The 13,581-nt window shown below is 41.3% G+C and overlaps 1 protein-coding gene across 1 annotated transcript in view; it reads right to left on the bottom strand.

Moving 5' to 3' along the window:
• Positions 1–13,581, bottom strand: part of fstl4 (follistatin-like 4) — a 159,150-nt gene that overhangs the window by 30,306 nt on the left and 115,263 nt on the right. The gene's annotated exons all lie outside the window — the stretch shown is intronic.

The following is a 13,581-nucleotide window of genomic DNA, read 5'->3' as shown; positions in this document are numbered from 1 at the left end:
CATACAACAGTGGACAAATGAGGACGGAATGGACACATAATATGTTAGCCTGATGCAACTGGCCGATCATGATGTCCTTCGTATCTGGAGACAAATAAAAAGAGAGAATATACCATTAAGATAAAGCGTAAAAAGGGTGTAAAAGAGGAGATGGTACAATTCCAAATACCATACGAACATGCGTAAAGTTTGTAATCTGATCAGGTGACCTGCTCAGATGATTTATGTTAATCCAAGAAGTGAGCAGTTCCTTACTTCAGCCTCATCTTTATGCATCAAAAACAAAAACAAGCTATGAAGAAAAAAATGTGAATACAAACAGCTTGCGGACCAGCAGTAGTGGTACCAGACTAGTATTACATACTTCTATCTGAACCCATGGCGCACGATATTTCATTGTCACGAATGACTGGAAGCAGATGGCGAACAGACTCTGACAGGTTTGTGGGAACTTTCTGTCCAGACCCAGACTTTGACTAACGCTGCGGTAAAAGACCCCTGGATATTAGCTGTCTGTTTCACGCCGCTCTCCAGTTGATAGATATATTTGGGCAGACAGCTCGGTCCGTCAGGGGTATTCAGGAATGCCTTGGGTGGGGTACCCCGCCAGATCCAACACAGCTGTAATTCAGCAGAGTGGTAATCTGGGAGGCAGAACAGGCTCTGGGTGGTCCTGATGAGGGATGGGGGACATCGATCTGACGTGGACATCCGGGCTGGTTCCAGGGAGGCAGCATGAATTTTAATCAGTCCTGCCCTCACATCAAATTCTTTCCATTGGATGCCAGACAGGCCTGTGAGCTTTGTTGTGTCTGCCTCCAGCAGATGATTGTTCAGGTTAGCGTCTGGAGTGACGTAACATTGACCGTGTTAAGGTGGAGAAGGATGTTCAGAGCTCTCTGGTGTCAGTGTTCATGAGCAGATGAATCACTGGGAACACTGGGACCGATTTAGTAGGAAGAAATAAGAAAGTTCTGATGGTTCTGATGGTGTTGTGTTGAATTACAATAATTAAAAATGTATTTTTCGTTACATCCCGCGAAGCGGTGATGTATTGTAGTTGTCAGTGTTTGTGAGTCTGTCCACCGTTGCAGATAGAAAGATGGAACAAAAAGCAGATTACTAAGGCAGGAAAGGGGATGAAAATGAGATGATGACCTTGAAAAAACTAGGTCAAGGTCAAATTTCAACTTTTGTACTCATTGCGGATTTTTGGAAGGCAGTCATGTGATACCGTACGCACATTCTATTGGCTGACGGCATCAGGAGGTGCGCTTCGTTCCGTGAGTCTCGGGCTTCCGTGAGACACAAAAGCGCTTTAAACAGTCAATCAGAGTGTGGGAAAATGTAATAGAGATAGAGGGTGGTTTCATATCAGTATGGGGAGGGTTCATAAACATTTAAATTACCGTAAATATTAAGATAAATAGTTCATCGCTATATCGCGGAATTCGTTAATCACCTGTGGTTCCTGGAACGCATTAAGCGTAAGGAACGAGGGCACACTTTTAGACATTTTTAGGTACACATCTCTGAAATCTGATGAGATATAATCACAAAACAATGTTGATTGTTGAATTCAGGGGTGTCGCAGGATGTTGCAGTCTCTGACTGCCTTGTTTTATTTACTTTTTGTCTGTTCTATAAAAGAAATGTAACCTCAACCCTTAGTAGATGCCTTTAGTAACCCCCGTTAGATATGGAAGTTAGTAATTGACTCTCTGGAATTGACTTGAGAATTCATGAGCTCGACTGATCGATCAGCCCTGTTAAGGAGCTCTGAGCAGGATAACAGGAAGAGTTCTGCATCCTGCTCTGGATATACAGTCATCAGTGAGTAAAAACAGGGAGAAAGAGTAGAGAGCAAGGTCATAAGACAAGGATGGGCCTCAAACAAGAGGAAAAAGATAAATAAAATGCAAAGAAAAGAGACAAAGAGTAAAAATGTGAGCTCAGATTCAAGAGAAAAAATGTTTAATTGGATCAGGAAATAAAAAGAAAGGCGTGCCGAAAGACGGAACGACACCACGGGGCAAAAGACAAGGAGTGAGAAAGTGGTTGTGAGGTGAGACATGATGCAGAACGCGCAGGATGACTCCCAGGGAATAACTAATGCGCTGAGTTCAAGGCTGCTTAGAGAGTCGCCCCCCCCTCTCCACTTTCATTAGATCAGTCTCATGTGGGGGCGGGGGGTAAAACATCAAGACACAGAGCCAAGGAGCAGAACATCAGGATTTACTGTTCAGATGTTAAGACTGATAAGTCCAGTCCCCATCTTTAGACTTAAAGAGGGAGAGAGCGAGGTGACGGATACCCAGCATGCACTGGGTTGTTGTTCGGTTGATTCACACATCTACTCTTTTTAATTCCAACAGTACCTGCGTGATTAAAATAACTGTTTTAATGGTTAACTGGTTTCAACAAAATCAAACATCTGTTTCGCCACTAATTTCCAAAGCAGCAGGGAGATCATAAAATCAAACATCGTCTCTTTTACACGACATCGCTGCGGTTTTGCTCCTGAGAACACAATCATGAGATACACACTTCATGTGCGAAACGTCACCAACTCTGTCCAGTGTGTTTTAGAGGACAGCTGGTTGTCTGTCAGGTATCGCCATGCCAACAGGACATTGGTGAACCTATTTTCACCCTTTGGTGAGGGTATGAACAACACCAGCAGTTGCAGTTGCTTGTTTTGTGGCAAAAAAAATACTGTATACTTCCAGTCTTGCCATTTCCGTGGTTGAATGCTTGCCACCCTGTTTTTCAGCTGCTCTGTAAAGTTGCCGAGCAAAGCTGCAGTTCTATATCTGATCATGCTCTCCAGTATTACTAACAGAATAACAGAGAAGTCTGGCTGCTCTCTCCACAGCCTGAGTCGCCTCAGGAAATCAAGACGCCGCTGCAGCCTTTTGTGCAGGAACTCAGCGAGAGCTTTCCAGCTGATAAGTGGACACCCAAGTATTTATAGAGAACGGACAATCGATTTCCAAGGATCACTTGGCTTGTGTTTAGTTGTCTGGATCAAAGATTGTTCCTATGTGTTAGTGATGTTTTTTAAAACGAGGTGGTTCATGTCACACCTCCGATAAAGATGTCTTTGTGCAGACGGATCGCCATCAATACATCATCTGAAACAGTAATAACATGGTTTTTAGAGTGTATTGTTAACAGTGATGTTTGAGTCAGGCTGACAGAAGGTGAGAGAACATTTACCAACCCCTGCAAGAATTCAGTCAATAGCAACATCATAATAAATCAATAAAATAGCATTATAATAATAATTATTATTATTATTATTAGATTTTACTATATATTTTATATTATATACTGTATATTTTTATTATATTATTTATATAGTATTCATTATATTATTATTTGTATTATTATTATTATTTTATTTTTATTATTATCAATTATAACTTTAATGTGTTAATTATTATTTTAATTGATAACAATGAATTTAATTGATAACAGTGAAATGCAGATGTAACAAAATATAAATCGGGTAACATTTGAAATAAATAAAATCAAGTAAACACAACATTGTAACAATAATTGAAGCGCTAAAGAACAAAACAAGGCCCATACAAAATAATAGGCACTAAAGTTAAACGAATGCTTTTAAACTTTTGTACGTAAAAAAAAGAAAATATTCATGCTCTTAGATTCTCATGCCAAATTCATTAAAACGTCCTTTCTTCTTCTTGTAACCGCATTCTTTTTCCATACTTGGATGATCGCTCGTATTTGTTTGGCTATGTTTTTATACCCTGGAAATGAGCTGCATTACCACGTGTCTTTCCGTGATAATGTCCTCTGTGAACACAATGACGCCGTGGATTTACACGGCGCACGGAGACGGGCCTCCCACTGGGAGCCCACGGTGTGTACAAATGATCTCAGTGTGTCAGTGTGCATTCGGTATGAGGGCCTCTCTCTGCAGGTGGGCGGCCGTCATTACGACATACATCACTCATGTTTCCGGCGCGGCGACGCTCTGAATTAATGTATATGTGGATCCCTCACAGAACGTGCACATCTTTGTCTAACATCAATCAATAACCGACTCCGACAATTAGACCCGAGTACCTGCTGTACACGACATTACTTCCATATTCTTTTCCTTTTGTGTCTCCCACACACTTTTTCTAGCACACAAGGACTAATCCTCTCTCTCGCTCTCTCTCTCTCTCTCTCACACACACACACACACACAGGCACACACAACCTCTCTCCTTAAGAGTGCTGGGGTGGTGATTATTCATGGGAGGGCGATGGGGATGAGCAATCAGCGGCTAGCTCATTAATCACCCCGGATGCAGACCCCTAATCTCCTCCACAGGTACCGAGGAATCCTCTCGTCCTGATACTCTTTACTTTTTCCAGAGTTTCCCTCACCTCCACCTCATCGCACCTCCTTCCCTCCTCCACACTCCACCTCATCTCCTCGCCTTGGTTATTTCTCTTTATCTTTGCCCCCCCCCCCCCCAGAAACCTGCGACTAACTGACTTCCTGTCAGTCTTCATTTCCAGTATGGTCTCACTCTGACTCTTTCATTTCTGTCTTTCTCTTAAATTTCCTCCTTGCCTGGCTTTCTCTTAACTTTGCCGTGATGTTACCTCTTCTCCAGTAGGTTCCCTTAACAACCCAGCAAATAATCTTGCTAAAATAAAAAGAGGAAGCAGAGTGAGGAGTATTTAAAAATAATCTGTTGCAGGGTGCATTAAAATGCCAGCAGCAGTGATTTGGCAGGAGATCTGGCTGTGCTTCCTCTTAGAGCATCTGCACCCTGTTTGGAATAATAGTTGGTGGTTGCCTGGTTAGAAAGTAACAGAACCCCTAATCCTTTTCAACATTCTGTTAAGTTACAACAACAAACATAAATCTTTATTGGAAGTACATGTGAAAAACCATCATAAAGTGGCACAAAATTGTAAAGTATGAAGAAAATCATACATAAATTTATATCGGTTTCGCAAGTGCAAAACTGAAAAGTGCAGGTCAATACTTTGTAGAAGCGTTAGTCATGGGTTGAGAGTGAATAACTCCTTGTGTTACAATCTGTAATCAAATTAAATCTACCTTTACATCAGACCAGTTACTGTTAAGTAATCTGGTATTTTAATACATTGGATTAGATTTCTGAAGGGACGTATTCACAGTTCAAAATGGGCATATGCATCTCGTCATTGTTTGGTATTAACATAAAAAACACTGAAAAATCTTATTGTGCAACTGTTCCATGGAGAAAAATCAGACAGGCAGCAGTCCAACATGAAATAGTGTGAGAATCCATGAAAAATACATGTCCTCTGTGCCAGGCTGGGTTCCTGTCATACGCAGGCCTTTACTGTTAGTTTGATCATCATACGTTTGCTTTATTCAACACAAGGACAAAGGCTGGTAGCAGCATTCCAGTGCAGAGTTATAACACAGGAGGCTGGCATGTAAAGCCCCAAGTAAGACTCCAAACAATAACTGTTCAATTTCAATATTAATAAAATGAAGCTACTTTCATGTGCAGGAGGACAGGAATGTTTTGTTTGAGGATGGAGGAAAGATTCCACCTCACATTGAAGTGATCACAATCGTCTCGTCTTTTGTAGGAATAAAACCACAGATTAAAAAGAACTCTAACACATGTACTCCAGGTGATCCAGGTCAGTCTGCTCTACTCTCATTGGCTGAGGCGTGACTTTGTACCAATCAATGCACCAAATGGCCTCTCCAGCTCTCATTGACGGAGGTAATGAAATACTGAGACGTCATGGGAGTTCATTCTAACTGAAAGAGCCCAACAATAACAGACATTATCTATACATCTAGTGTTAATGTGTTGTTAAAACCGAGTCTGTGATCCGAACAGGATTACTAATCTATCGGCTCTTTAATCCTGTGCATTACTGCAGTAAAAAGCAAAGCAGCATGAACACCTGCTTTAACTTTGACACCACACATCATTTCTGCACAGCTTGTCCAACACTTCTTCTACTCTGACTCCTGAAGGTCAAAAGTACTTCAACCCCCTGGCATTATCAAAATTGCATTCACTGAGATGAAAGCAAGCCCTTTTTATGAGCTCTTTATTTCTTAGAAGTAGACAGTAATACCTGACTTCTCTTTCAGTCTTTTATGGAGAAAAAAAAAGCCTTGGATTTCTCTAAATTCTTTCATTCTGACATTTAGTGCAGATCAGCTGAAACGACAGCATTTCACAAAAAGAGAAAGTCGTGTTACTTTAGCTTTCAGCTTGAGCTTGATAACCTGAAAAATAGGAAAATTTGCTGGCGAATATCAATATGTGATCTGGTGATTCACCGGCGTCTTATCCAGGGTGTAGCCTGTCCCTCGCCAACAGCCAGCTGGGATAGGATACAGAGAACCTGTGACCCGCAAGGTGGAGGCGAGAAAGAAAAATACAAGAAAATGGATGGATGGATGGATGGATGGATGGATGGAAATATCAACATGGACATGCAGGTTAAATGTACATAGTTTCTTTTCTAAAAGTCGGACTAAACATTTAAACACATTTAGTCTTAAAGGAGAATAAACATGCATGACCTACTAGAGAAAGAAATGTCCCTTTTGTTCTCTTTGGTTTGATTCAAATGACTAATTTCAAGCTCAAAAGGCCAAAAAAAATTCCTCCTGCTCTGAGAGGTTTGATGGAAACACACTGACGGTTTGGAGCTCATCTCCTATACTTCATTTTTTCCAATGAGGCCTAATTTATTGAAGCTATATTCACATCTGGTATTAGGATAAAATGTCTGATAATCTCATCGTTATGGAAACAAAGAAAGTCTCCTCCTGCTCTCTCCTCCATGCCTCCTGCTGTAACCATGAGGGCGTGTCAGTTTGGCTAAGTGGTCCTTCTCCTTCCTGAAGCCCCTCCAGCTTTGGGCAGGCGTGTGTGTGTGTGTGGGGGGGGGTGGTGGCAGTGAGGTGAGAGGGATTAGTGGTCGACACCCCAGCTCCGCACCGCAGGAACCACAGCTTGACTTCAGCTTGAGGCTTAACCTCAACCCAGACAGAAAGCCCAATGAGAGGTGTGTGTGTGTGTGTGTGTGTGTGTGTGTGTGTGTGTGTGTGTGTGTGTGTGTGTGTGTGTGTGTGTGTAACCCATGTAAAATATGTGCTAGACTGTCATGAATTCATCCCTGTAATTGTTTGTTTTGTTCACTAAACATGTCTGGATTACTGATCATCACACAGAAATATAAATAATAGTTGTTCAGTCAAATGTGCTGCGTCACACACATTGAAAACTTGATCAACCCAGCGCTGTTCTTACTCTTCTGCTGCATCGTTAAATATTAATGCAGAAAAACAGGAATGGAGGAGGAGGAACATGAATGACGTCTAGAAAGTGACACGTGTGCTCACATGTCCATCACGTGTTCCTTTTGTTTGGCCTCACCCGTTCCTTTCCTCATCCTCATCTTCATCCTCATTATCATCTTCATCCTCATCCATGTCCTTTTCATCATACTTTCCTCATCTTGGTATTTTATTCTCTCAGACCCTACCCTTCTTCCTCCACAATCTTTACTGCAGTTTTTACTGTTTGGCCAAAATGACTTGCGTTGGATCCATCCGTGGTGTGTTTGGGTTTTTTCACCAAGAACCTGCTAACCCTGCCACCGAGTTTTCTCAAAGTTTTTCATATTCATGTTTTATGTGCAGCAGGTGTGAAGCATACTAAATATCAAGCTGTTGTAGCCTACATTGTTAGTTTCACACAATGCTCATATATTCCAAATTCCAAACCTCTAGCCGTCAAATCTCAGACAGTTTTAGTTTTCTTTTTATGCATTCTGAATGTGTACGCTGGAGATAATAGTATTTATTTAGTGTTCTGACTGATTCATTATCAGCGTTTTGCTTCAAAACAAACTGTTCAGAACATATAAGATTTTACATAAAAGTATTTAGGAAACCTGGTTGAAGATCAAACTTCTTGCAAAACCCTTTATTTCCATTTTTCTTGTCTTCCTTTTGCTTCGTTCTTCTTCTCCACCATACACTTATTCTACATCTTAACAAACATGAGCAAACATAAAGTAAGCATCCCCATTTTTCCTCTCTGTCCTTCTTTTATAATATCCTCGAGTCCTGTAACGTTTGTTATCCGCAGCTCCTTAATATCGTAATCAAAACACATTTCCATCGTTTGGAATGTAAAGGAGCTAAAAGCTTGAACTCACCACATGTTTTTTTATTCACTAACACATCGTCTTACACCAGGACAGTCGTGTTATTCGCTAAGTTCAGTGACGTGATGTCATCGCTGACCTCTATTTAGTTCCACGGCACCAACAGGACGGAACAACTGTTCGCTGAAAACAACCTCAACACAATGATGAAGCCATCTGGACCAACCTGATGATGATCCACAGAGAACAGATGTTCGCCCAAAGACAGAAAGCTGCACCCTTTCTGAGTGCGTGGACGGCAAATACATCTTACGACTGTGTTTATCTCCTTTATTCTGAAGGAACACTTTCAAAGCTGACGAAGGGGGTGGATGCTGGAGGGGATTTAACTGAGGAGATGAGAGGAGGAAGCACCTCTCCCATGCCTGCATGCACAAATGTGGGGGGGGGGCAAAACACATATCCACGTGGAGAGACACTTGTTTGAAACGGGTTAAAGGATTGTTCCTCTAAAGCAAAAAAGCAAATCAATGGAGGCATGATAATGAATTATTTCCTTGCCAGAGAGGGAGTTAGAGGAGAGATAAAAGCAGACCACATGCTGCGCCGCTAACAGCCCCCGGGGGCTGCTGCTTGTGAATTATGGTGCGCTGGAGAGAAGTAGCTGCCCCTTAAGACCTGCTGAATGTAAAAGAAATAGAAAGTCAGAAAAATAGAAGTATGGCAGGAGCATAAATAGGGGGGGATCAGAAATTGAATGTCGTAAAGGGTAATAGGTTAAAACCAAACCTCTAGAGTCTCTGCTATACACTGAAATGCCTCTGGATGGGGTAATTATAGACATTCAAGTGGTGGAAATGAAAAGGACTAGATGGATGGATGGAGACGGAGACATGACATTGATTCTATGCTAAATGTCTGCTATGCGCACGCGCGTGTGTGTGTGTGTGTGTGTGTGTGTGTGTGTGTGTGTGTGTGTGTGTGTGTGTGTGTGTGATTGTGATACTAAATGAGCTAGAACACTGTCTGTGTCACCAATTAGAAGTCATGTCCTGCTGAACCACACGTTTCCCTCATGACACTCTCGGGTTTAGGTAATAATGACGTTAACTACTGGGATTCACAGTTTTACAACATTTATTAGCACATTTTATATTTGACTTTATGTTTAACACACCTAAAACAGATATTTGTACAAGTCATTTCCTTACTGTTCACATAGGTGTCCCAGTGATTGTGTTCTAAATATAATTACGGTCAGTGTGACGTACGAAGCTCAGACAACACAGTGGAAGCTAAACTGAACTCAGTATAGTCTCAACTTATTTGCATTTAAAATCAGAACTATGTTTTCATTTAAACTAATGTGTAAAATAAAAGACAATTATCTATCATTGGTATCTGTTCTGAACAGACATTGGTGTGCATCTTGTTTCATGCCGGCTGTTTCCTGTTCTGCCATCCTTCATGCTGAGCCGACTACATTCTGGCTCCAGCTCCACATCAGACATGTTGACGAGAGGGTGGTTTTAACTTTATCCTTTAAAATCTCAGAAAGCGTGAAAACACGCCTGTATCTCAGAATGACTTTCAGGGGGGGGGGGGGGCATTCTCAACTTATTTGGAAGGAGAGTGACAGAAAATGATGAATGATCTTGTAAGTATGTGACACGTGTCCCAGGACCTTCAATAGTACGGTGGTACCTCTACTCACAAATGTCTCCACATACGAAATTTTCTACTTGCGAAACGCCTCAACAGGAAGATATTGCCTCTGGTAGCATCACAAAATAAAATGAGGACCAACTCTCCCTGGTTTCTTTTTTGAATACAATACAATATGTTTTATTCTCATTTGGTCGCACAGGAGGAATGATTGCGTTTTCTTTTAGTATAAAGGACAGATCTCTCCTCTCCTCTTGAGAATTAGCTGCATCAGTGTTGCGCTAAATAAGAGATTGACAGTGACAGTTGCCATAGCAACTTGCTGGACAATGCTACTGCATTCAGAACAGACTAATTGATGACATCCAGCTGTAAGAAACAATGAAACAAGCAATGAGATGTACAATCAAACCATCATGAGTCACAATCATACCTAGAACAACAGCCATTAGTCTGTTCTGTGCTCTGACCCCTCCCTGAGGAGGAGTGGGCAGCCCTTATGGCCCCCGGGAAGGGAGTTGGGCTGAAATATTTAGCTTTAATACATTGGCATAGTCTGTAGGACCTGGGCTTGAACCTCTGACATCCTTCGTTGGTTACCTCAGGAGCCCCCCCCCCCGACCCAACCAACTAAAAATAGCCCCCGGCATGAGAAGATTCCTCTCTGGTCCGTGTGTCATTAAACTGCTGTCAGTCATTTCAACGAGGTGCAGCTCGAACTAAAGGTGCTGTTTGATCACCGTCACATTCACAGAGGGAGTGTGACCACTGCCCCAACAGCCCCCGCTGCAGCTAGCCGCTGGGTAATTACCCCTGAATGGGGAAGCCACTGAGAAAAGTAACAGCAAAAAAAAACACCTTATACACACACTGGAAAAGGCCTGCAGAGGTCCACTGAGTGGTAATGAAGCATCAGGAAGCAGCCGTTATATTCTCTTTCTTTTTCAGGTTCCTGTTTTGGACTCTATTCCATCTCTACTGTTTTGGAATTGTTCTGCTGGTTTTCTGTTAAATTCTAAAAAAAAAATAAAAATTCAATTTCAAATATTTTCAACAGTTCCAAATTAAATGTCACTCTTGATGAAGTGAAGCTTCATTTGGTTTTTTGTGGTGTAGATGGAGCTCCTGTCGTTGTCGCCTCACAGGCTGGGCGAGGTTAGCGGTGCAGATAAGCATCCATTTATTTTGCCCTGTTCTGTGAAAATGGAAGATACACCACATGATAAACACACCTACACAGAGAACCAGTGTCTGCACCGTGTTTGAACGTCCACAGATTGCTAAGCGACATGCTGCTGCTGAGGCGGTGGCAGGAGTCCAGTGATGGGAAACCTTCCACCTCAGCAGCAAAGGGTTAACTGAAGAAAAGTTCCACTAAAAAATGACAGACTGTGTGGTGAGATGAGGTAAACCTGCATAAGGACATAGCATAGCTAGCATGCTGCTGCAGTATTTCCTTCTATTTTGACCCTTCCTCTCAGAATTGAACTGGAATTGAGAGCCTCTAAGAAGAAAAAGCAGAATCAGAATTGTTTAAATCCAAATAATCCCAAGTGATTGTGTGTCCTTATTTAATCTACTGGCATCTTGTATGTAAAGGAATGAAGTTCAAATGGTTTGATCCGTCTCTGAACACGTTCACCAGAGGCAAACCAGTTACAACTGTCTGTTCTTACTGCTCTGTTAATTCCATACCATATACAGCAGCTTCTGCACTAAAAGGCACATCTGATTATAACATAATGAATGGCCTATTATTTTTTTTTTTTTTCATATATAAGGTGCACTGGATTATAGGGCTCACTGTCGGTTTTTGAGAAAATTAAAAGCTTTTCGGTGCGCCTTATCATGCGGAAAATACTGTAAATGAAAAGATTCAATTATCACAGACGATCATTAGACACCATGAACTACTACAAACTGTATTCCATTATCAACACACACACAAACACACCAGTACACGACTGAACCTGCTGACCTTACCTGAGTCTCTCTTTCCACATTCTCTCATTTCTCTCTGATTCGTCGCTGTTTCTCCACATGACACTCAAACACACTTCCATTCTCTTCTTTGCTGTTCATCTCTATTGATTTCTCAGCCGGCCCTCCTGAGTGGCTCCTGCCGATGCGGCCCCACCAGCTCCATATAATTCCTCTAATAACAGGATTTGTGGAAAACAAATAGACTCGCAGTCGATGCTGAGGAAATATGAAGTGGAACTGCACGGATAAAGAGGTGCAGGAACAATGGAACAGAGAAAAACAGCTAATTAGATGCTCACCAGCTGTGTATTTTTGCAAATTGAAAGCAGGGCCACTTGCTCATGGTCCAGCACCTGAGCGACTAACAGGACTGTTAACACGTAAACAAGGTCTATAGCTGCTGTTACACACTAACGGAATTTTAGGAATCAATTTCATGTGGGAAACGACAACCTTGATGTTAACAAAAGCTATTAAAATACTGAGAGAATAGTATTTTAAATTGGAAAGAAACTCAGAAACAAAAAAAAAAGTCTTTGAATTAAAATGTGGTTGGAGTGCTGATCCAAGATCATTAACTTTGAGCAGAAATATGAAGGTTACAGCTACAAACTTCTCACTGATGTCCTAATTTTCTGCCAACCCAAGCAGAAATCATAGCAAGTGAGAAATGAAATGAAATAATAAGAACGATCCTGAATAATTCTTTCTCTTTTAAAACTCCTCACCACATTCTTGCTGTTTCTCTGCTCATCTCACTCTTTAAAGTATTTTTAATTCACTAATCTCTTTCTAAAGCGAATGCCTCGATGGACCGACACAGATCGTGAAAACGCAGTGAACAGGCACCGTTCTGGGAGCGTCATTGTTTGTCTTTAAGCTGCTTTCTGCAGGATATCACTGATCACCAACAGTCTCAAAGTTTCTGCTGTTTCTGACAATAATCACACACTCAGAACATTTGACACCCTAAATATCAGGAGCCAATGATGTCGCAAAAGTGTGTCAGAACTCCAGACAGTGCAATGAATTACAGTGCAGAGCATGTATAGTTACACCTGTGACACGTTCACAGATATCTCCTCACCTGAAGAGTCCCACATAGACATTTTGCTGGTTTCATGTTAGACAATAAGAAAAACAACTGAATAAAATGACTAGAAAACAAACTCCACGAAACGCCACTTGGTTTTTTTTAGGACTACATCCCTGTATTTCACCAGGAACATAAAAATCTTAAATGAAACTTTTCCAATATTTACATTAGATAGGGAAAAAATATTATTTTTTAATTACAGTGACACTAATCACATATAAATGCTATGAGCACAGGACAAGCTGCCACTAGGAAAACAAATGCTGCATCAAGAGGGAAGGCCAACACAACACACAGCTTTGTATATTTGTACTTTTCCCAGTATATCAGCCTTCGCCACATCGACCAGTCAGGTCTGGGATTGTAATCATAAACCCACAAACTGTAAAAAAAATAAATAAAAATGAGGCATTTAAGAAGACTCTACTTAACAAAGGTGTGCAGATGGAGGGTAGAAAAGCAAATAAAGTACATAAAAAAACCACCAGGAAAAGAATCAATAACAATGTAGTCATCCTGGGGGGTGGGGTGGGGGAGGGCTCTCCATTCCTCACTAGTCAATTTGAGGTAAAAAGGGGAAAAAATAGATTTTTGGTGGAAACAAAGCAGTGTGTCAAACTTTGTACATTAAATACAGTAAAGAGAACAAAAGAACCAAAGCACAAACACAC

This window comes from Antennarius striatus, chromosome 13, assembly GCF_040054535.1.
Source record: "Antennarius striatus isolate MH-2024 chromosome 13, ASM4005453v1, whole genome shotgun sequence".
NCBI lineage: Eukaryota > Metazoa > Chordata > Actinopteri > Lophiiformes > Antennariidae > Antennarius > Antennarius striatus.
This window is presented reverse-complemented; position numbering and strand designations above follow the sequence as displayed.